Source organism: Acinonyx jubatus, chromosome B2 (assembly GCF_027475565.1).
Source record: "Acinonyx jubatus isolate Ajub_Pintada_27869175 chromosome B2, VMU_Ajub_asm_v1.0, whole genome shotgun sequence".
NCBI lineage: Eukaryota > Metazoa > Chordata > Mammalia > Carnivora > Felidae > Acinonyx > Acinonyx jubatus.
This window is the reverse complement of record NC_069385.1, coordinates 111288423-111309439: the sequence shown is the minus strand read 5'-3', so window position 1 is coordinate 111309439 and position 21017 is coordinate 111288423. Positions and strand designations below refer to the sequence as shown.

Below are 21017 nucleotides of genomic sequence, written 5' to 3'. Positions count from 1 at the left end.
CCTGAGTTGAGCTCAGATTCAAGGGGGGAGGACACAGACCCCACGCCTTGGTGGGAGCAGTGAGAACAAATTTGAGAAGCAAAACAAAATGGTGAAAATAAACATATATTGCTTTAGACAAGTGAATTTGGTCTTTTTAGATAGCACTCTTATGACAATGACCCACTGATCCGCCTTTCAAACCATGCCCTGCTGGGAGTCAGCCAAGATTGCAAGGTCGGACTCATCTGGAGGGAATGGAGCTACAGAAAGGACATTCAAGAGGGCCTCCCCGCTCCCGTGGTTGCTGCCCTCCCCATCTCCTGTGTTCTTTCCCTTCTAGATCACCCGCTAGGCTGAAGGAGCCCCCAGAAGCCCCTCTGCCCTTCTGCTTCCGCCCACCCTCATGCTATGGCAGTTCTGCCGAATCTATTTGCAGACTCCTTATTACTGCCAAAGCTGCACAGTCTCTGGTGGGGCCTCCTCCTTTGTTGCTTGCAAAGCCTCCTCTGCAGACCTTCCTTTCTCAAACATTCCTATTTATTCTTTCTTTGTATAATATGGGTTCCAGAGCGGCCTCCTCCGGCCAGAGGCCAGCTCCGTTGGAAATCCCAAAGGCCAGCCAACTTGGTGAGGTAGTGAGACATTATCTCCTGCCTTTCCTCTCGGTGGCTTTGACACCCATAACCTTTCATCCATCAGCCTTCCCTGGATGGCTCTCCGCGGCTGGCCTGCCCCCCACTCCAGCTCTGTACTTGTTGAGGGCTTTGGATTCTGGTTCCCACTCCTCGTCCAAGATGCAGTTCTGTTACACCTGGGTTCCAAGAACCCCCTGTATTCAATCAACAACGGAGTCTTAACTACTCGACATGTACCTGGCACTGTGCTGGACACAAGGACACACAGTCCCAGGCCTGCCCTAGAGGGGTGTGCACGCATAATTGAGAGGCATGGGTAGAAATAAAGATGTGTCATACAGTGTTATTACGGGGGTCTTCATATTTCGAAAGATGTTTCCTGAGCCCCTGCTTTGTGCAGCACACTGTGCTGGGCACTGAGGATACAGTAGTGGCCAAAGCAGATGAAGTTCCTCCCTTGAGAGCTTCAGCCAGAAGTCTGAGTACAGTGTGAGCCAATAAGGAGAGTGGCATTCCCCTGAGGGTCTGGGGGTGCACGTAACAGATGTCGGTTCTCTCTCCACTCGCTGTCCCAGTTCGTGCCCACAGGGCCCCACTGCCAATGCTTGTGACTTGGCTCAGGGCTTTCTCCTGGCACGCAGGGTGGACCCCAACTGCCAGGGCATTAATGGGCCGGTAGCAGTCAGTGCTGCATAGGAGTCAGAAGGTGAATATCCTGGCGTCCTCATCTTCAGGTGGGACCACCATTGTAGTGTGTTCTACACAGTGGCCAAGAGGTCCTCAGTGGGATGGAGACCCACTTCCCCATAGTGGGAGCCACTCACTGACACCCCAAATTGTCTCCCTCCCCACGCCTGCCTCACATCCCCTTACTCCTGCTGGCACTTCCTGAGCTCGCCTCCTGAATAAACAAACTAATGGCAGCCAAATCTTTGTTCCAGGTTCTGCTTTGGAAAGAACCCCAAGATACACCTACTAACAAGTAGTGGTAGTAGTAGCAGTCCAGTGAGAGCTCACAATGTGCCAGGCCCCTCTTGAATTGCTTGACTTTCCTGATGCATTCCATCTCTACAATGGCTAAGGATGGCAATTTTCTCCACTTCAAAACGGAAGAAATAGAGTCATGAGAGAGGAAACTGGCACAAGTTTTAGCCCAAATCCAGGATTCCAGGCCCAGTTCTGGACCGAGCTGCTCAGGGTATTGGACTAGAGCCTCAGTTTCCTCTCCTTGCACCACAAGAGGATGCTCCTCGCCCACCCTCCTCACAGGCCTTGTCAAGCTATTGTAAAGGGGTTGTAAAGCTCCAGCAACAGAGAGGGCATGGAAAGTTTTTGGGGAGAAGGAGGCTCAGCGTGAAAAGGAAGGATGAAGAACGTGCTGATCTCTCCCGGGCAGCCGCTCCCAGCCCTGATGATGAGGATTCCATCTAGGAGGGGTGAGATCCCTGTTCCTGCCTCTTTGAATTCCTGAAGCAACTTTGGAGTTCACAGCCCTGGGAAGTTTTTCTCCAGACGTTCTGTCTCTTCTCCAATATCCTAATCTTGTGTTTGTTGATGTGTTTGTTTAAAATTTCCCCCTCGCTCTTTTTGTAGCACCTCCGAGGTGACTGAACATCTCTTTCCAAGCTACCAGCGGCCAGGAGCTCATTGAAGTGGATGATGAAACTTAGCATCTTTTATGAGAAGCGGATGGCCACAGAAGCTGCTGACGTTCTGGGTGAAGAACCGAAGGGTTCTGTGGCCCAAATCAGTGGTGACGATGGCAGACAAGGCTTCCTCCTGAAGCAGGGTGTTCTGACCCATGGCCGTGTCCACCCGCTGTTGAGTAAGGTGCCTTCCTGTTACAGACCAAAGAAGACTTGAGAAAGAAAGCGTGAATCTGTTCAGGGTTGCCCTGTGGGTGCTAATCTCAGTGTTCTCAACTTGGTCTTTGTAAAAGAAGGGGGGGTTGTGGAGAAGGATATTTCTGGATTCCCTGATACTACCAGGCCTCTTTTGGCTGGCAGAATCCACAAACATTTCAGTCTCTCTAAAGAAGACAATGTCCTCCAGTGTGAGAGCTCCTAAACACAGAGGTAAGAAACTCAGGACCAAAGCGCCCAAGATTCAGTGTCTTGTGAATCCACATGTCCTCCAACAAAAAGGTCAGTGTATTGCTTTGAAGAAACAGTGTGCTAAGAAAAGTAAGGAACAGGCCACAGAATATGCTGAACCTTTGGCCAAGAGAATGAAGGAGGCCAAAGAAAAACACCAGGAACAGGTTGTTAAGAGACGGAGGCTGTCCTCTCTGAAAGCTTCCACCTCTAAGTCCAGTCAAAAATGAGGTTTTCTAAGAGTGACAAATAAATAGGATCAGATATCAAAAAATAAGTGAAATAAAATAAAATAAAATAGAATAAAATAAAATAAAATAAAATAAAATAAAATAAATAAAAATAAAATCTCCCCTTCAGCCTGGGGCTCCCTGAAGGCAGGGCTGTGTCTCCTCCCTCAGACTGGGGCTCCCTGAGGTCAGGGCTGTGTCTCCCCCTCAGACTGGGGTTCCCTGAGGGCAGGGTTGAGTCTCCCCCCTCAGACTATGGCTCCCTGGGGGTAGGGCTGTGTCTGCCCTCAGACTGTGGCTTCTGATGGCAGGGCTGTGTGTCCCCCTCTCAGACTGGGGCTCCCTGAGGCCAGGACTGTGTCTCCCTCCTCAGACTGGGGCTCTCTGAGGGCAGGGCTGTGTCTCCCCCCTCACACTGGGGCTCCCTGAGGGCAGGGCTGTGTCTCCCCCTCAGACTGGGGCTCCCTGAGGGCCGGGCTGTTTGTCTCTCCCTCTGCACAGTCCCAATATTGGTCCTGAGCATGGGCAGCTGTAGGAGAAATCTTCAGGCTAGGCAATCCTACCTCAGATCCAAGAACCTCTGAGCAGCTCTGGGGACTGGGGAGTGAGGAGGCTGGATCTTGACCCGGACTGGTAGGGAGCAGAGAGTCCAAGTGTTAACTGAGGATGTCCTCATTCTGTTAGTGTAACTTTCCACTTGACTTATTTATAGTCCACACAGGGTGATTTACTGGCAGTGGTTCTGCCACATCCTGGGATCTCCGTTGGGGCAGGGGCTGGGGGAGAAGAGGGGTGGGGTGGAGAAGGAAAGAGATGGGATCTCCAGGACAGAGGCTAAGTGAAATGTACTCTGGGCCCACAAGAAGCTATATGGGCCAATCTGAGCTATTTCACGTCATGTTTTCATACCGAAAGTTTTGGTACAGGATGTATTTCTGGAGGATGAAATTCAATTCTGCCTGGAGGCTTGGCCTGGCCCAAATCACAAGTGGATAAGACATGTTTTTGGCTACAGGCCTTACCTCTCTAGGCCCTCCATTGTAGGGTCTGGCCTGCCTGTTCTTTTCCATCCCCCAACCTCAGTGCCCCGTCCCGTTAGTCCTGGTCACCCTATGCTAACATTGGGTCCTCCAGATGCCCACCACCTGCTGAGCACAATTCCTTAAGTGGGTCAATCCTAGGGAAACTCACTGAGCACTCATGCTACACCAGGCTCTGTTGAGCAGTTCACACACACTAACTAACCTTAGAATGGTTATAACCCCATTTTACAGATTTGGAAACTGAGGAACAAGGAAATTAGGTGATGTGCCCAAGGTCACGTGGCTGTCAGTGGCAGAGAAGCCTGGCACCCAGGCAGTCTGCTCCTGGTGGTAACAGGGGATTTAGACTCCCCCTACTACCTGCCAGCCCCCTTCCCTCCCCAGATCTGGCTCTCACCTCCCCTTCGTCCAAGCAGCCAGCATCTTGGGCTATGCTGCAACCTTCTCTTGTCTATAAAGTTTACCTGGGGTTGTCTGTGTTCCCTGCTGGCCTGCAGGCACCCTGAGGGCAGGCACTTCCCAGCTGCGTGCGGCCAGAGGACCTGTCACGTAGGAGCTGCTCCAGTGTGCTTGTGGGAGGGATGAAGAAGTGATTGGGGGGCAAGTTGTCACCTGAGCAGCGGGCTTCTCTGTTTACGTAGGTTTCCCCGGTCACAGAGTGAGGCCCCAGACCGGGTGCGTGCACGGGTGTGGGAGAGCACATATGTGAGCATGTCTGTCCCCCTGTGTGGGCAAGTGCACGTCTATGCGCACAGGTGCGCATGCGTAGGTGCGCGCATGTGCATGAATGCATGCGCCTGTGTGGGCTATGCTGGGATCCGGCTGTGCTGCGTGGCCTGAGTCTCTTAGCAGCTTAATCGTGCCTGACAGGTTGATTAGAGGAGAAAGTTGCTGCGTCTCTATCGCAACAGACAGGGTGATCGTGTCTCCACTTAACCTTTCCCTTCACACAGGAGGGAAGGGGGTGCAGGCCAGGGCGGAGGAAGGGGTCCGGGCAAGGAAGGTGAGGCAATCTTCAGGGAGGCAGAGGGAGCTTAGGGGGCAGGATTTGCAGGGTAGGGGCAAGCATTTGCAAGACAAGGCAACCGGTGTGACCACAATGTGATCAAAGGGCCCCCACGGTCCCTGCATGTCCCCATAGAGCTAAGCATGGACCTCTCTCTCCCAGAGGGCTGGGTGAGTGGGTGCTTAGACAATCCGCAGTCCAAGAGCCCATCTGGAGGCCCTAAAGCTTGGCTGTGCTGTGCTCAGGAGGGGCCTTCAGAGCCAGTGGTCAGCGGGGGTGGTGCCTTCAGCTGGGAGCCCAGAGGAGGAGAGCGAGTTGGTAGGGCTGCAGAAAACCTGGAAAAAGAGGATGTCTGTACCTCTGTCCTGTATGGGAGGAGAGGACCTAATGCCAGGAAGGTAACCTTCCAAGTCAGTTACCCACCCAGCACCAGCGGCATCTACCCCTGCTAGGGGCCCAAGCAGGTGGGTGCCCAAGGAGATAGGGTGAGAGTGTGCCCTGGAAGGGCCTTGTTGAGGACCCTTTCCAATCTGTCACTTCTGTCCTGGAGGCCTCCCAGGAGGCGACTGGACAGGTTAGACCTGGGAGAAGGAAGCACCTGCCTCACCTGGGCCTGGGCTTTCCCCACAATCCCACTGCATCACATGATGCAAAGCAGACCTCCATGTTTGATTCCAGTCCGTGCTGCCTGGGTGAATAGGCGCCGTTGCTTTCAGCCACCTGAGCACTAATGTTCTGAATCATTACACTTTTTAAATTGAGAGTCTAGTGGCAGATCTTTTATGCCATCAAGCTACCCTTTATACTATTGTTTTGTAGAACTTCTAAATGTTACTGGTTAACCAGGGTAAAAAAAAAAATCTGTGTATATAGTAGTATAATCTCAAATATTTTATTTGAGAATGCTTAGGGAGGAAAAAGAAAACTAGAACATATCCAGCAGCATAACAGTAGTTGTCACTGGGGAATTAGGTCTGGCTAATTGTTATTTATATTTCTTCGCATCCCTTCAATTTCATCATTAGAACAGTAGGTATTGCTTTCCTAAAAGTAGTAGGCTTGGTTTTGAATACAAGCAGGATGTCAATTTGGTAAGCAAACCGCACATAGCAAAATATCTTAAAAATAAAATAAAATAAAAAAGAAAGTAATAGTGGCTATGTTTTGAAGCTATGTGTGATGTTTTTCTTTCCTTCAATCTCCCCGCTCCCTGCCCCCTCCAGCTACATTACCAACACTGAGGGTACAGGGTGGGTGTGGGCATGGTGGGGAAGAGGAGGGAGGTATTTCAAATCAATAAGAAAATTATTCCTGCTATTCTCCCTCACCACCATCAAGAGGAATAGAGAAAGATAATTGTTGCTTTACCCAATGCTCTGGGTCTGGGTCAGAGGCCTTTGGAAGGACACACCATGAAATCAGTGCAGTAGTCAGCAGGCCTTGTTAATGGCCTTCCCGAATCTGTTCCCTTCTTTGTGTCTCTGGCAGAGCTTTTGTTCCCATATTTGCCCTACTCCCAGAGGCTCCATGTGCAGGGCAGGTGCCCTATGCCCTTGATTAGTCTGGAGTGTTGCTCAGTGGGGCACTATTGGCGTTCCAATTACAGGAAGAATAGCATTTCTGCCCCCAGGGACTGTGTGTTCAGAGGGGTCCCAGATGTAAGGACTTCTAAAAACTTTCCTACGTGCCCCAATGTCCCTGAGTGAAGCTGTTATGTCTTGGTTGAGAGTCACTGGAAGCCAACTGCAATGACTTCATTCCTCTTGCCAGTGATTTAAGAAAAAGGTGTTATGAGCTGAATTGTGTCTCTCTCAAAAGATACGTTGAAATCCTAACACCCTGTACTCGTGAATGTGACCTTGTCTGGAAATAGGGTCTTTGCAAATGATTAAGTTGAGGTCCTTAAGGTGGGTCCTAATCCAATGTGATGTGTCCTTATAAAAAGAGGTAAATTTGGACACAGACATGTAATGTGCAGAGGGAAGGCAGTGTGAGAGACAGGGAGAGGGCCATGTAAAGATTGGAGAGATGCCACACAAGTCCAGGAAGGGCTGGGGCCACAGGAGCTGGAAGAGCAAGGAAGGATCCTTCTTCCCCTACAGGTTTCAGAGGAGTGGGCTGTGCTGAAACCTTGATTTTGGACTTCCAAGACTCCAGAACCGTAAGACAATACATTTCGAAGCCACCCAGGTTGTGGTACTTTGTTCCAGCAGCCTTAGGAAATGAACACAGCCTCTGACTCCATTTTGAACAATAACATTGGAAGGGAAGTGGATTGGAGGAAATGTTTTTCACTATTACAAAGAAACCCAAAGGAGACAATGATTTTTCTGATGATGATGATGATGATGATGATGATCTTATTGTGTCTGCCTGTGATGGTGGGAATGCTGCAGCCATCTTGTGAACATGAGACACTAGACTGATACAATCAGCCTACGGAGAAAAAAGGTGGGAAGAACCTGGGTCACTGATGATTATTGTTGATCCTCTGAAACTTCCTAACCTTGGGACTCCTCATTGTATGAGATAATACATTCACTTATGGTTGACATCATTTTGAGCTTGGTTTTCTGTTTCTTATGCTGGAGTGCATCATCCAAGACAAAGCATACAGTATCAATCAATTAACAGCCTCAGTCTGAGACCAATGGTTGATGCCATCTGAGAAGCTGACAACAATTGATGGCTCAGCTAAAAGTCACCAAACCCTAGTTGTCAATATTAAGTCTACGAGCACGTGTCCCAGGAGAGAAATTTGAGGAAGTCGACTGCTTGTTTTTGTCTTAGTCAATTTTAATTTTTCAGAGATAGTCACAGAAGTGTAGAGAAGCACAGCCTGCCTGAGCAGGGAGAGAGTTCAATGTTCAGCTAATGCAGGGGTTCTCAAAGTGTGGTCCGGGACCTCTGGGAAACTATAAGGTCACAATTGTTTTTTATAATCAAACTGAGATGTGACTTGCCTTTTTCACTCTTGTTCTGTCATGAATGTGCAGTAGCGTGTTCCAGAGGCTGCATGACATGTGACCTCACAACACACTGCTTGCAGAAACAGACATGAGAATCCAGCTGTCTTCAAATAAGGCAGACACTAAAGAGATTTCCAAAAATGTACAAGGTCACTCTGTTTACAAACTTATTTTGTAAAATACAGCTACTTTTCATAAAATACAATTTATGTTAACTAGTGATGGGTTTGTTATTACTATTTAAAAATAATAGATATTTGTTAAATTTCTCAGTTGATAAAAGTAGAAGGAACTCACATAAGTGGAAGCTCTTTGGAGTCCTCAATAGCATGCAACAGTGCAAAGAGGTCCTGTGACCAAATGGTTTTAGGACTGCTGATAAAGTGAGCCCAGAGTTGACCCAGAGCAAGGAGAAGGAGCTCTCCCACAGCTGGGACTACAGACAGGGGATGGAAACCAGATCCGCTGATAAGAACGGAAGCAAACACTTGCAGGTGTCTGCGACAGATGAGGCATGATGTAGAACCTTCACACCTGTCACTTAGCATAACTCTTACACCGACCATTCATGCTTCACAACAACCTATGACACGGACAGGTCAATGCTTCAATCCCCATTTGGCAGATGAGAAAATTGTGAATCAGTCAAGATCATTCCCTCCCCAGTGTCCTGCAGAATTTAGATCCGATGCCACTGCTAACATTTCTGAATCCGGTGTCTCCACAGAGTCAGGAACTCAGGTTCCAAAACTTCTCTGTGTTTGGGCTTCAGTCCATACTCGGAGCTCCCTGAGCTCACAGGATACTCATCTGTAAAATGGACATGATAATATCCAGGTTGAGTCAACAGAGACAGTGAATAGATGAGCAAATGGTAAAGTCACTGTGATGGATATGACCAGTCATTCCAGCTGTGCTCTTTTGCGGGAACCATTTTTGGGACTACCAGCTGGTTGTGACAATTAAAAACATGGACAACACTCTCATGATTGAATACACATACACACACACCAGCAAAGTGACTTGTGGTATATACACTTTTATATTTGTACTCAGAGATTTGCTTTAATCATAAATGTTTAAGTTCTTCTCCGTGTATGTGTATGTGTGTGTATGTGTGCGTGTGTGTGTCTAACACACATTATCTCAGCTGCTTTTGTGAAGGGCAAGGTTGGCTGAATCAGGTTAATAAGAGCACCAATATCCACAGAGCTAGAATGAGCGTCAGCCCCAGGTGCTGGTCCAAGGGCTGTCTCTCCTCTCTGGACCACAAATAGTCAACCGCACTTGAGATGACACAGGTGTTTTGTAGGCCTTTTCTGAGTCTTTCTCTGTCAGCACAAAATGAACTAAGCACCATTTCCAGGCACTATTTTGTGAGGCAAGTAATAGAGTCTGAAGCGATTATTAGATACTTACTGTAGCAAAAGCATTGAACTGAGATGTGCTTTAAAAACATTAAACAGTAAACAAGGGAGGGGGGTAGCCCCTGGAGACAGAACGTGGGGACCGACTCTGGGAGATGCAGGCAGTGCTTCAGGCTGAGGTCCTGAAGGCTGTGCCTTGGTGGTGCCAGTGCCATCCCCAGCCCTTGCATTTGTGGGGGAAGGGTCTGGCCTGGCTCAGGAGACCAGTATGCCACCACCTGCCGGCTCTTCACCAGCATCTGTCCTCAGGCAAGCCACATGCCTTCTCTCGGTCTGTTTCCTTTGCTGTGTACTCCGGGTTGACCAGATGACCCATATCATTCATTGTCTGTATAGATAAGGTTTCCCGTGGTCACACCACAGGGGGTTGGTGTCCAGGGGGGCAGAGGAGCAGGAGTGAGTGACAGGAGAGAGTGGGCTCTGCAGAGTCTTGGACCAGGTGTTTTCATGCCTCCTGTGACCTTCCCAGCACCCCAGAAAGCCTCCTAAAGTGTGTACAAAGGGGGTGGGGGTGCCAAGAATCAGCTCTGGGAGGGGCAAATGCCAAGAAAAGGAGGCATGGACAGAGGGAGCGAGGCCCTCAGAGGGAGCATATGGGGTCATCTCCCTGCCCCCTCATCTCTCTAGGATGCTTCACCCCATAGCCCCCTTAGGCCTGCACACTTTGTCCCTGAAGCCCCTATACTCCTCATGCCTGCTCCCCACAACTATCCCTGTCCCTCCACCCTCATAAACTGTCCTGCTCTCTCCCTCTCTTCTCTAGCTGTTGGCCTGGGCTCTCTGAATGGAAGCTCGTTCCTGGTTCAGTCACAGAGCCTCTCTTGTCCTGGATGCTTGGGCACACCTAGTCCTCTGCTCTTGCCAACTCCTCATGTGGTGGAAAGAGCTTCTGCTTTGCAGTCACAAGAAGTGGCCTCCAGACCCACTCTGTCACTCATTAGTGGTGGATCTCCAGGAAAATAGCTTATCTCCTCTGAGCCTCAGTTTCTTCATTTGTAATTCAGATACCTCACAGGATGTTCTGGTGGTTAAACATGAAAGCATTGTGGAAGCTGATATGGCATTTGCATGCTGTAATGTAGCTGCATTGAGTTCCATTTAATTTCATTTCATTTTCCCCATTACCCCCCTCAAAGCCCTTGTGGAAATGGTGAGTTTTGCACACACAGGCATGTCTCAGGGGGAAAGTCCATTTATCTTCCAGGAAGCTCTTTGCTTCTACACACACACACACACACACACACACACACACACACACACAGAGTTGAGCCTCCAAAAGTGGGACTTGGAGCCAGACAGGTGGTGGGGAAAGGGTTGTATACCCCAAACGAAGGAAGGAAGGATACCCCACAGGGAGGAAGGAAGAGCGGGCAGAAGAGAGAGTGGTACAATAAAGAGTATCAATAAAGATACTCTTTATTGACTGGCACTCCTGGGAAGTGCCTCCTCCCCACTTCCCTACTCTTGGTACTCTTTTTACTCCCACATGCCACCTTTCTAGAATCAAATAACCCCGATCAGAATAAAAAATGAGCAAAATGCATGTCTGGGTCTAAGCTGTGTGAATCCCAATCCTTCCAGCTTCTCTACCCAAGCTCACCTGGGGTGGAAAAGGCTTTGTATTCACAGAGATGGAGGAAAAAAATGTTCCTGTCTGGCCATCCCGTTGCCACTCCACATGACAAATGGTCACACTTTTGCTGCCTGAGTCACACACGCCAGTAAATAGTACAGCCATGTCTCATGTTTATGGCCTCTGTTCTAGCAGCATCCTTAAGCAGTTGCTTGAGTCCCTTACCTATCAACAGGTGGAGTGGTCAGGGGAAGGGTCAGTGCCATGAGGCCACCCTGGGGTTATGCTCTGGAGCCAGGGGGATGTGCTGGGGACCCTGGGCCATGGGCCGATTTCTGCAGGATCTCAACACCTGGACACAATACACCAATCTGTAGGGTGTGAGGCTGGTGGCAATTGTCTACAAGTTCCAAGGAGATAGGATGACACCTTTTGCTTTGTTCTGCACAATATTTAGCTTTGGGCAGGAGAGAGGCATCAGGAAAATCAGAGGACACCTGGCCAGGACCTAGACCAGAAGGAGCTGGAACAGAGGAACATGGATAAGGAGGAGGATGAGGGTAAGACCATAAAAGGTAAGGATGACAAGGAAAGAAGATAAGAGGACAGGACACTGGGTTGACCTCTCTCCCTCCTCCCTCCTGTGCTCAGGACAAAGGGAAGATCCTCACAGAAAGCCACCCTGGTTAGTGAACATGTCTCCTACAAATGACCTTGGAGAACTAGTCTGGGGTTCTGGCAGGCAAGTCAGCTCCTGGAGCACCACTAAAAAATGAGTCTCCTCTTTTTGGAAAGGTCATGCTGTCAAATGAGCAGAGAGAGACAGAGGGGACGTTTAGGGTAGAAGCATTCTTTGTTGCAGAGGCTGATCCTACATTGTGGGGCATTTAACAACATCACTCTTCCCTACCCACTAGATGCCTATAGCACCTCCCAGTGTGACATCCAGGAACGTCTCCAGGCATCACCAAAATTGCCCATGGTTAAGAACCAGCACTGCAGGGGCCATGGGCTTCCTGACATGGTCACAGAAATAGCCACTCTACCTTCCCGGGTCTCCAGAGGACCTGCCTCACAAGCTGGCCTCTCAATGTATTTCTTCCACCCTTTCCCCATGTCTGATGGGACACTTCCAAAAGCACCAAGGAGAAGACAGTTTGTATAAATGTTAAAGATGGATGCTTTTCTTCATTGGTCTCTGGGGTCCGCTCCTCAGACACCCTGCAGGGTCTGGGAGGGGCTAGAAATAAAAAGCATTAGCACCAGTCAGCGGGAGGCAGAAGAGAGGAGGATTTGGAATTGACAAAGCTCTGCCATGGGGATGCTCTGTCTCTGTCCCTGGAGGGCCATGGGCACTTTTGTCTGCTCACCCGAGCAGGTGGAAGCAGAGGGCACCCGTGGCTCTCTGTGCCTCTGTCCTTCCATCCATGCAATGGAAGGGCTGAGCTGGAAGACGTGGCGTTTCTGCCCAACTCTGCTGAACCACATTCTGAGATTCTCCAGCTCTAAGATTATAATTAGAAAAAGGCTGATTTTGTCTTACATCGAGGATAGGCAGACATTCCATGAGTTCCCCCACAGTTACCTCTTAATTACCTGAACAAGATAGACAACCATTGCTAATTCTAAAGGAAAAGATAAATCAAACTTAGTCTGGCTGGCCCTCAGATGCAACATGAATCTCTTTCTCTGCCTGCCCCTGTCTCTCCCCGACCCACACAAATATCTGTAATAGCAGGGCGACCCCCTTGGACCCATGGAGAAGCTACATGCTATCACTGGTAACTGGGAGCTGACCAATGGTTTGAGTTAAATGTTAGCAATGAACACGAGCCTAATGTGACCTGAATGCCAGCTTAACATTTGAGAGTCTCCCAGCGCCCAGTAACCCCCACCCTCCTCACCAAAAATCTAAGAAAACACCTCTGCCCTCCATTCTGAATCTCCTAACAGCTGTCCCGTTTTCTCTGTTTTCTGCTTCTCCTGCTCTCTCTGTCTCCCTATCACAGCCTCGGTGTCTCTCTTTCCACATGCATCTCTGGTGCCATCCAGCTCTCTGTAGCACCCTCTCCTTCCTGACACCCCCGGCTTCCTCCCACCAATCACAACAAATTGACACACAGTAGAGGCCCTGTCAGGAACATTATCTGCCTTTTCAGACCAAAGGGGTTTTCTTTGTGCATCTCACTGTGATTCATCTTCAGAAGGGATCGATTCCTGGGCATCCCTCTCTGCGTCTGCAGAAAAACTCTCTAAAGTGGCTGTTTACCCACTCGGCCTGGACCTCTGGCTCTCATTGGGCAGCAAGCGCTCTGCTGTTCACTGGCCTCCACTCCTCCAGGAGGAAAATCAGCCAGGGGTGGGAGGAGGTGCTGACAACCACCACCCCCCCTCCCGGTGAGCTACAAGCAGCTCCGTGGAGGAAAAGGTGCTGGGACAATGGGCCCTGGGATGAGAATCAGAGCCAGCGCCCAGCCGCCTCCATCCACTCGGAGAGTGTGGACTCCCATCCTGTGTGCTCCACATCCTGATTATTTATGGAGTTGTAAAGTGTCCTTCAAGCAGCTCATTCTTCTCAACAAGCTGAAAGGCTGGTGAGGGAAGGCGCCAGCCAAAACCGGGCAGCTCAGGAAGAAGTTGGAGGGGGAGGGATGCCGGGAGAGACCCCGCCAGCCTCCCAGGGCTCAACTTGCCCTTCAGGCTGACCTTGAAGAGTGGACACTGGCTCGGACTTCCTGTGCGTGTCCAGCTCTGAGAGCGAGGAGCGAGGGAAAGCACACGCCAGGAGAGGTGATCTGGAGCAGGTCCAGAGGCTAGGCAAAGACAGAAGGAAGTGTCAGGTGGCCACGCCAACACTGCCTCCCCTCCCTGGAGTTCCTTTGCAAGTGTCCCCACCTTTCCTATTTCGGGAGCACAGTTGGACTTCAGAGAGTCTTCCGAACAGGGTGGCAATTCCATGTCAAAGGTATCAGACCCTGCTATGACCAGACCTTCTTCAAGGTCTCTGTCACCCCCTCATCCCCCATGTGGGGTGGCAGGGGTCTCCCTGCCCTGCCAGGTAGACTGGGCACAGCCTCAACACACCCTATTCCTGGGTTTGGGTAAGCAGAGACCACTGGTCAAGTCATTGGGGCAGAGCTGAAGCTCTCTGGACTGAGGTCAAGGTGGAAGCCATGAGGGTCCCCTTAGGCCAAGCTAAGGGTGGTAAGGAGCTCTTGACTGTTTCTGACGATGATGATGGTGTCCTTCCGAGGCCCCCCGATCTGAGTTGGGGTAACATTGGGACTTCAGGAATGGGTTTCTTGGCCGCATGGCATACTGACATCTGGGTCACATCGATTATATTCTTGCCCATGTCTTTTGTACAAGAGTACATCACTGAATGCATCAAAGATCTGAATGGAAGTGGACTGTGGGGTTAAGAGATAAGTCCTGGGAGGCCTGGAATGTGAGCCAACTGGTAGTGAATAACTCACAACACGCAGCCTAGGGCAGGGAGACTTTTGTTCCCGGCTTTAGGGATTAAATGGTTGGTGATGGAGAAACAGAGTCCCCCATAAGCTGGAATGGTAGGTTCACCAGGTTTGGAGTGTAGCATGGTGGTTATGCCCATGATGTCTGGCATCAGATGGCCTGGGTTTGAATCCTGGCTCCAGAGCCAACAAGCTGTGACAACCTGGGATGCTCACTTAACCTCTCTGTGCCTCAGTTTTCTTAACCATAAAATGGAACCAATAATAGCAACCTACCTCCTACATTAGCTGTGAGGATTTAATGAGATAATGGGACAGTGCTTCGCCTACAGTAAATTGTACCTAAGTGTAACTTATTGTTTTTACAGCTATTACGGGACTCAGAGGGCTTGAATTCGATTTCCACCTGGCTCTAAGCCCACCCCATGAGCTAGGTGCTTAATTTCTTCAGGCTTTCCTTTCTTGTATAAACTTATTCCTGGGTCATAGGGTTGTTGTGGGGATTGAAAGTAATAATGCACATGCACATGTTTACTACAACTGTACATGATTGTGCAAATGTGAGCTTTTCTCAGAGATCACCAAGTGAGAGGCAGGACTAAGAGATGAGGAAGAAAGGGAAGAGAGCCACAGGGACCACATCTAGATCATCAGGGAGGTATCAGGCCCACCACCAGAGGCAATCCAAGAAGGCTTCATGCAAGAGGAGGGCTGCATGAACCTGTCTCGCAGTGCTCAGAGAAGAGGTGACTCACTCTGGGAAAATGTTTGCCAAGGGGTTCTGCAAAGGGACACCACATACCATAGGCTCTGCAACAAGAAGCAGAGATTTTAAACCAGGGTGCTGTCCTCCTGGGTCTGCAAAAGGTAAATCCTATCGCTCCCATTTCCAGATGAGAAAACTCAAGCACTGAGAAATGAAGTAACCTGCCCAGGATTGCACAGCCCACTCAAACTCAATCCACATGGCTCCACAGCCCACACTCTTCACCACAACAGCACTCCAGCGATGTGACATTTCACCTGCACGAAATCTGGCTCCTCTGTAAGGGTCCCCACCTCTCCTGTCTTGTGGAGAGTCAGGACTAAGGTTGGACCTCAGAGCATCATCTGAACAGGGAGGCTATAACACATTGAAGGTGTCAGACCCTGCTGAAACCAGACCTGTTTCCACCCCCACCCCCTGGTCTCCAGCCCCATGTGGCAGTTCCCAGGCTATAATTTCAAGACCAGTTCTGCTGGCTACCTTCTTGAGGTCACCCTGCTGTTCACGGCTCCCCAGCAGCTATTGCCTTCTTCTCCCTTCTATTTTGGGTGGGACTGTGCCAAACCCCAGGGGATGAGATCTATTGTGGTAATCCCACTCTGTCTTGCCAGTGATTGGTCTAGGGCTGGGCATGTAACCCTGCTCTGGCCAATGAGACCACAAGGAAACCTGCCAGGGGTGGGGCACTGGGGAATATATTCCTCCTGAATGCCCCTCCCTGCCTGGCCACCTGGGAGCTGGGCAGCCATCCTGTAATATTAGGGCCAGCATGGCCGCCAGGCAGTTGGACAGACAAGAAAAGCCTCGGTCTCATATGGACCTGCCCTAGGTCTCATATGGACCTCTGGTTGTGTGACCTGATAAAAACCCCTATAACTAAAACCATTTTGGTCAGATATTTGGTTACTTGCTGCCTAAAACAATTCACCTAAATCAGTTCTCACTGTCTTATTTCTTCCTAAGACCCAGAGAGGCAGGAAATCCAATCAGCACCAAAGTAGCTATGTTCCCATACTTAGGAAGGCCTCCTTGGTAATACCCAAGGAATGAAAAGTGTTCTTTGGGCCAGATCTCAATGACCAACACACAATTAACTGTGATTCACTGCACATTTCATTTTTTGTTTTTTTTAGAGAGAGAGAGGGCACAAGTAAGTGAGGGGCAGAGAGGGAGAGAATCCCACAAGGGGTAGAAAGAGAGAGAGACAGAGAGAGAGACAGAGACAGAGAAAGAAACAGAGAGAAAAGTGGGGCTCACCCAGGGCTCATGTTTTTACCGGATGCAGGGCTTGAGCTCACCCAAAGCGAGGCTCATCCAATGCATGGCATGAGCTCACCCAGTGCGGGGCTTGTGCTCACCTGATGTGGGACTCAAACTCACCAACTGTGAGATCATGACCTGAGCCAAAGTCAGAAGCTTAACGACTGAGCCACCCCGCCACCCTCATTGCACATTTCAAATCAAAGTGTATTCATTAGCTAACCCTAAACACAATCACATGACTTCTCTTTTTCCAGGGAGACAAAATTCTAATAATAAATAAAACTCCCCCATACACAGGTGGACACCTGCTTTCTTTTCCTTCATTCCAAGTGGAGATTATAACAGAAGGAACTTTAAGAAACCTTGTCTGCAGGGCCCTGGGAGGTGTTGGGAATGTGTGGAAGTGACAGAACTTTGGTATCCAGGAGGCTGCCTTGACAGGGACGAGAGAAGCTGCATAGAATATGAGCCAAGTCCCCGGGGAAGGGGGCAGTCCCTGAAGCCTTGCCAGCTGGAACAGAGTGGCAGCGCTGTTCAGGGCCTCTAGGACTGACAGGCATGGGTTTTGGAATCCCCATGCTGTGAGGCTGTGTGACCCCCACACGCCACTTCCCTGAGGTTCAGCATACTTAAGAGTAAAACAGGAGCAATGATACCACCCGGGGTTACTGTGACAGTGGAAGCCTGGAGGAGGAGTTAGGGAAGCCACAGCTGCCGCTGTGTCTCTGGGGCTGTCCAGCTTCAGAGAAGGTGATCTCCAGTAGAGCTCTGCAAAGTCCCCGGTGGGGAGACAGTGGCCACCTGGGACAGCTTAGAGGGAAGGGGGTGGCTCTGTCCACAGAAGCGTCCGGGCTGAGCACTAGTGGTGCTAGATGGCACTCACCACTTGGAGAACCACTCTGTGCTTTTGGGGGGCAGACTCTGGAGTGGAGCTGAGTCTACACCTGCCTTGCTCAGAGGACAAGAGGAAGCTGAGCTTTCGGTAGGGTTGGAATCCTAGGGGATCAGGACAGAAATTTCTCAAGACAGCATGGAGGTTGTGCTGGGGAACCAAAGATATTAGGATTTTTATTTCAGCTCTGCCCTTGACCTGCTGTGCTGCCTGGGGAAATGTGCTTAACGGGTACTTGCCACAGTTTCCCCACTGAAAGATGGAACTCACATAAAATAAAATAATAATTAAAAAAAGATGAAACTGGGGTACCTGGGTGGCCCAGTCAGTTAAGCGTCTGACTTTGGCTCAGGTCATGATCTCACGGTTTGAGCCCCACATCGGGCTCTGTGCTGACAGCTCGGAGCCTGGAACCTGCTTTGGATTCTGTGTCTCCCTCTCTCTCTGCCCCTCCCACACTCATGCTCTGTCTGTCTGTCTTTCTCTCTCTCTCTCTCTCTCAAAAATAAATAAACATTAAAAAATTTTTTAAAAAAGATAAAACTCACAGCACCTCCCCCCCCAACCTGTCATAGGAGTGTCTGTGACAGGGTGTAGGTGTCAGCACCTGTTGACCAGTCCCATGGCTTCTCTCACTAACTTCCATTTGCATCCCAGGATGGGGCGACCCTCTGGAAGTGTCCAACGTGTGCAGGAAGGAAGGGAATGTTCTGAGTACAGGAGTGAACAAAGCAGCTCATTTTCAAGTCCAATTCCCACTTTAATTGAGTTTTGCTGAAAAGCCCCATGCAAGCACTTTTCCTGCCATTTTGCCAGATTTGATGCTCACTGATAACAAAAATGCGAGGGGTGGCAGAGGACAGATTACTGCTATTGGCAGCGGGGTGAGAAGGGGTGGATGAGCAGTGGGCCTGGGGGCAGCCCTTGTAAGCAGAAGGGCCCCTCTCAATGCGCCTCTCCCCACCATCCCCTGCTCGCACCCAACCTGCCTGGCACTCCAGCTGACAGGCTCAATGTAAACCTCAACCTCAGGGCCACCCTGGTGGAGGAGGCGAGACGACGCCCACGTCACATGTCTGTCTGCCCCACTTCCTATGGGGCCGCACCTTCAGAAAGTGTCCTCACAAGGATCCTTAGATAGGGTCGGTTCACCATGTAACCTGGTAGAGAGCAGAACACCAATGGGCTGGGACCCTGAACCGGTGAGCTTTGATAAGGAAAGAGTGCAGAATAGTGCCGGTTGAGGCAAGGATCAAGTTGCAGGCTTCTGCACTGCGCAAAGATGGGGCGAGGCTCTCAGACATGGAAGACTTCACAGGCTCAGTTTCGAAGAGGGTCGGCCCCACCTCCCTTGCCAGCCACAAGGCCCCAGAGAAAGGTTTCTCCCACACCACTCAGCCCTTACTCGCATCCCACACTCTTCAACCGGGCAGGGAAATATGGACTGTTGTAGCGTTAGCAATAAGGCAAACTGAAAACCAAACAGGAATAAAAGGATCCAGATGCCTCACTGGCAATCATGGCCCTCTTGCCCAAGGAACTCCAGTCATTGGCTCTAACTGGAAGATTCTTATCGAAACAACAACAATTTACCTGCAACTTGAAGACAAATCAAGTGAAGAAATAGAGCCTCCAATATGATTCTCTGACTGCAGAGGAATCCTGGATAAACACACCTCTTAGGTTCTCTTTGGATATCAGATCTTGTAAAATAAAATATTTTGGACATAACCCATGTGACTAATAACACAATGAACGTCAGGTACCCAGCAATCAGGTTATGAAATTAAACATTATAGTTTCAGGTGAAGCGCTGATAAACTTGGCCCAGTCCCAATCCCTGCCCCTGGTCCAAGGCTGCCGCACTTCTGAGTCTGGTGTCTGTCATGCCCAGGCCTGTGTGGGTTTGTGTGCTCTTGCATGATACACGTATCCATAAATAATATGGATCACTGGCTTGTCTACTCTCATGATTTATACAAACGGTATATTAATGGAATCCTTCTAAAACTTGCTTTTCTTTATAGCATGTTACGTGTTTGTGATTTATCCATGCTGATCCATGCAGCTCTGATTCAATCTTTTTTTTTTTCCTGCTACTTAGTTGGACATTTTGGTTTTCTCCAAAAATTGTGTTTGCAAGGCATCCAAGCTTGTCTCCTTATGTGCACATGAAGGAGAGCTCAGGGACATAGCTAAAAGGGGCCTGGTTGGGCAGTCACTTCTGTAAGGTGAGGAAGTGGTGCAAGTAAGTGGGTGCCAGAGACCCATTAGTTGAGAACCTCCAAGGTCTACATGGGGCAGTGGCATCCATGCTAACAAAGTCAGACCGTGTTCAAGGTATCCAAAGCTTTATCCCAGAGAAAGAGTAGACAGAAAAGGATGGTGGGGGGTAGGAGCATGCATGACTGTGTGTGTCCGTGTCTGTGTGATGTGATGTGATGTGATGTGTGTGTGTGTGTGTATGTGCATATGTAATATTCATGGGAGCAATGTCCTTGTCCGTCTTTCTTGCCAATGCACACTGGCACCTAGAATAGTGCGCGACCTCAGTGTTCATTCAGTCAATATTTATTGGTGAAGATATACCACCCATGAACATACATATGCATGCAGCCACGTGTGTGTGCTGAGCACAGTGTGCATCCCTGGTCAGGGAGGGCACGAGAGCTGGGATTTGTGTCTGGCAGAAGGGACCTGGCCTGCACCCCCAGCCCCTCCATGCAAATGGAACAGCAGACCACTGAGTCATGCAGAAAAGCCAATTGTCGGAAACACGAAACAAAGGGTGCACACCACCTGCATTTCTGGGAAAGGATCTAAGATGATTGTTGTAATTAGGCAACAGGACACAGCCAAAAGCAAACTCAGAGGATGGCATTTGTTCGTCTTTCCCACAGAGCAAACCTCCTTCTCAGCAAGTTTAAAAAACCAGCAAACTTAAAGCCAAAGAATTAACAAATGGAAGCAAAAAGAAATTAAACAGTGAAACAGACAAGACAGAGAAAAACCCTCCTGACAAATGATACCCAGTAGGCAAGCCCTGAGTCACCACTGCCTGACTGGAGGGGCTCTCAGTACCTGGCAGTTTGTTGCCCTTGACCTTAGGCCGTAGTCGTTGCCTCCCCAGACCACAGCAGTTTGGGGGACAGCCTAAGTGGAGGCGATAATCTCAGCTTTTTCTGGGTTTCTGTTGCCATGGCAGGAGTAAGGCAGGCAGGCAGGGACTCCTCCAGGAAGGATGACAAGATGGGTAGCAGGAAGGGAGTGGTGATAAGGGGACAGAGGACCTGGGAATCTGAGTGAGCAGGTGGGCTGGAAGTCGGTATCAGGGGGTCTGACAGCCAGCTCGGCAGGGATAAGGCTCAGCCCACCAGCAGGCGAAAAGAGTAGGCTTCTGGTCGCTGGCCGGTTTCTGGCAAAAGCAAGACAAGTGCTAATAGAAGGAAGGACGCAGGCCCTGGAGTCAGAGATCCAGGGCCAAATCCTGGGGCTGCTATGCACTGCCCATGTGCCATTGGGCAACTTGCTTGTTCTCTCCATGCCTTGATTTGGTCACCTGTAAAATGGGAACAATGGTTTTCGGTAGCATTGACTTAGTGCCCACAATGGGCCAGGTGTTGTCCTAAGAGCTGTCTACACATCATGCAGCCAGGGTCCCTAGC

At 49.8% G+C, this 21017-nt stretch overlaps 1 long non-coding RNA gene and 1 pseudogene across 1 annotated transcript; one reads left to right on the top strand and one right to left on the bottom strand.

Moving 5' to 3' along the window:
* The first annotated feature begins 2224 nt into the window (after positions 1-2224).
* On the top strand, positions 2225-3041 carry LOC106985416 (40S ribosomal protein S6-like; annotated as a pseudogene).
* Positions 3042-7724: 4683 nt separating this feature from the next.
* Positions 7725-17711, bottom strand: LOC128315641 (uncharacterized). Its single transcript, XR_008298619.1, has 3 exons — positions 15153-17711; positions 10986-13771; positions 7725-8768 (listed from the first exon to the last, which is right to left on the bottom strand). It is a non-coding gene; the product is annotated as an uncharacterized LOC128315641 (long non-coding RNA).
* Between the last annotated feature and the right edge of the window lie 3306 nt (positions 17712-21017).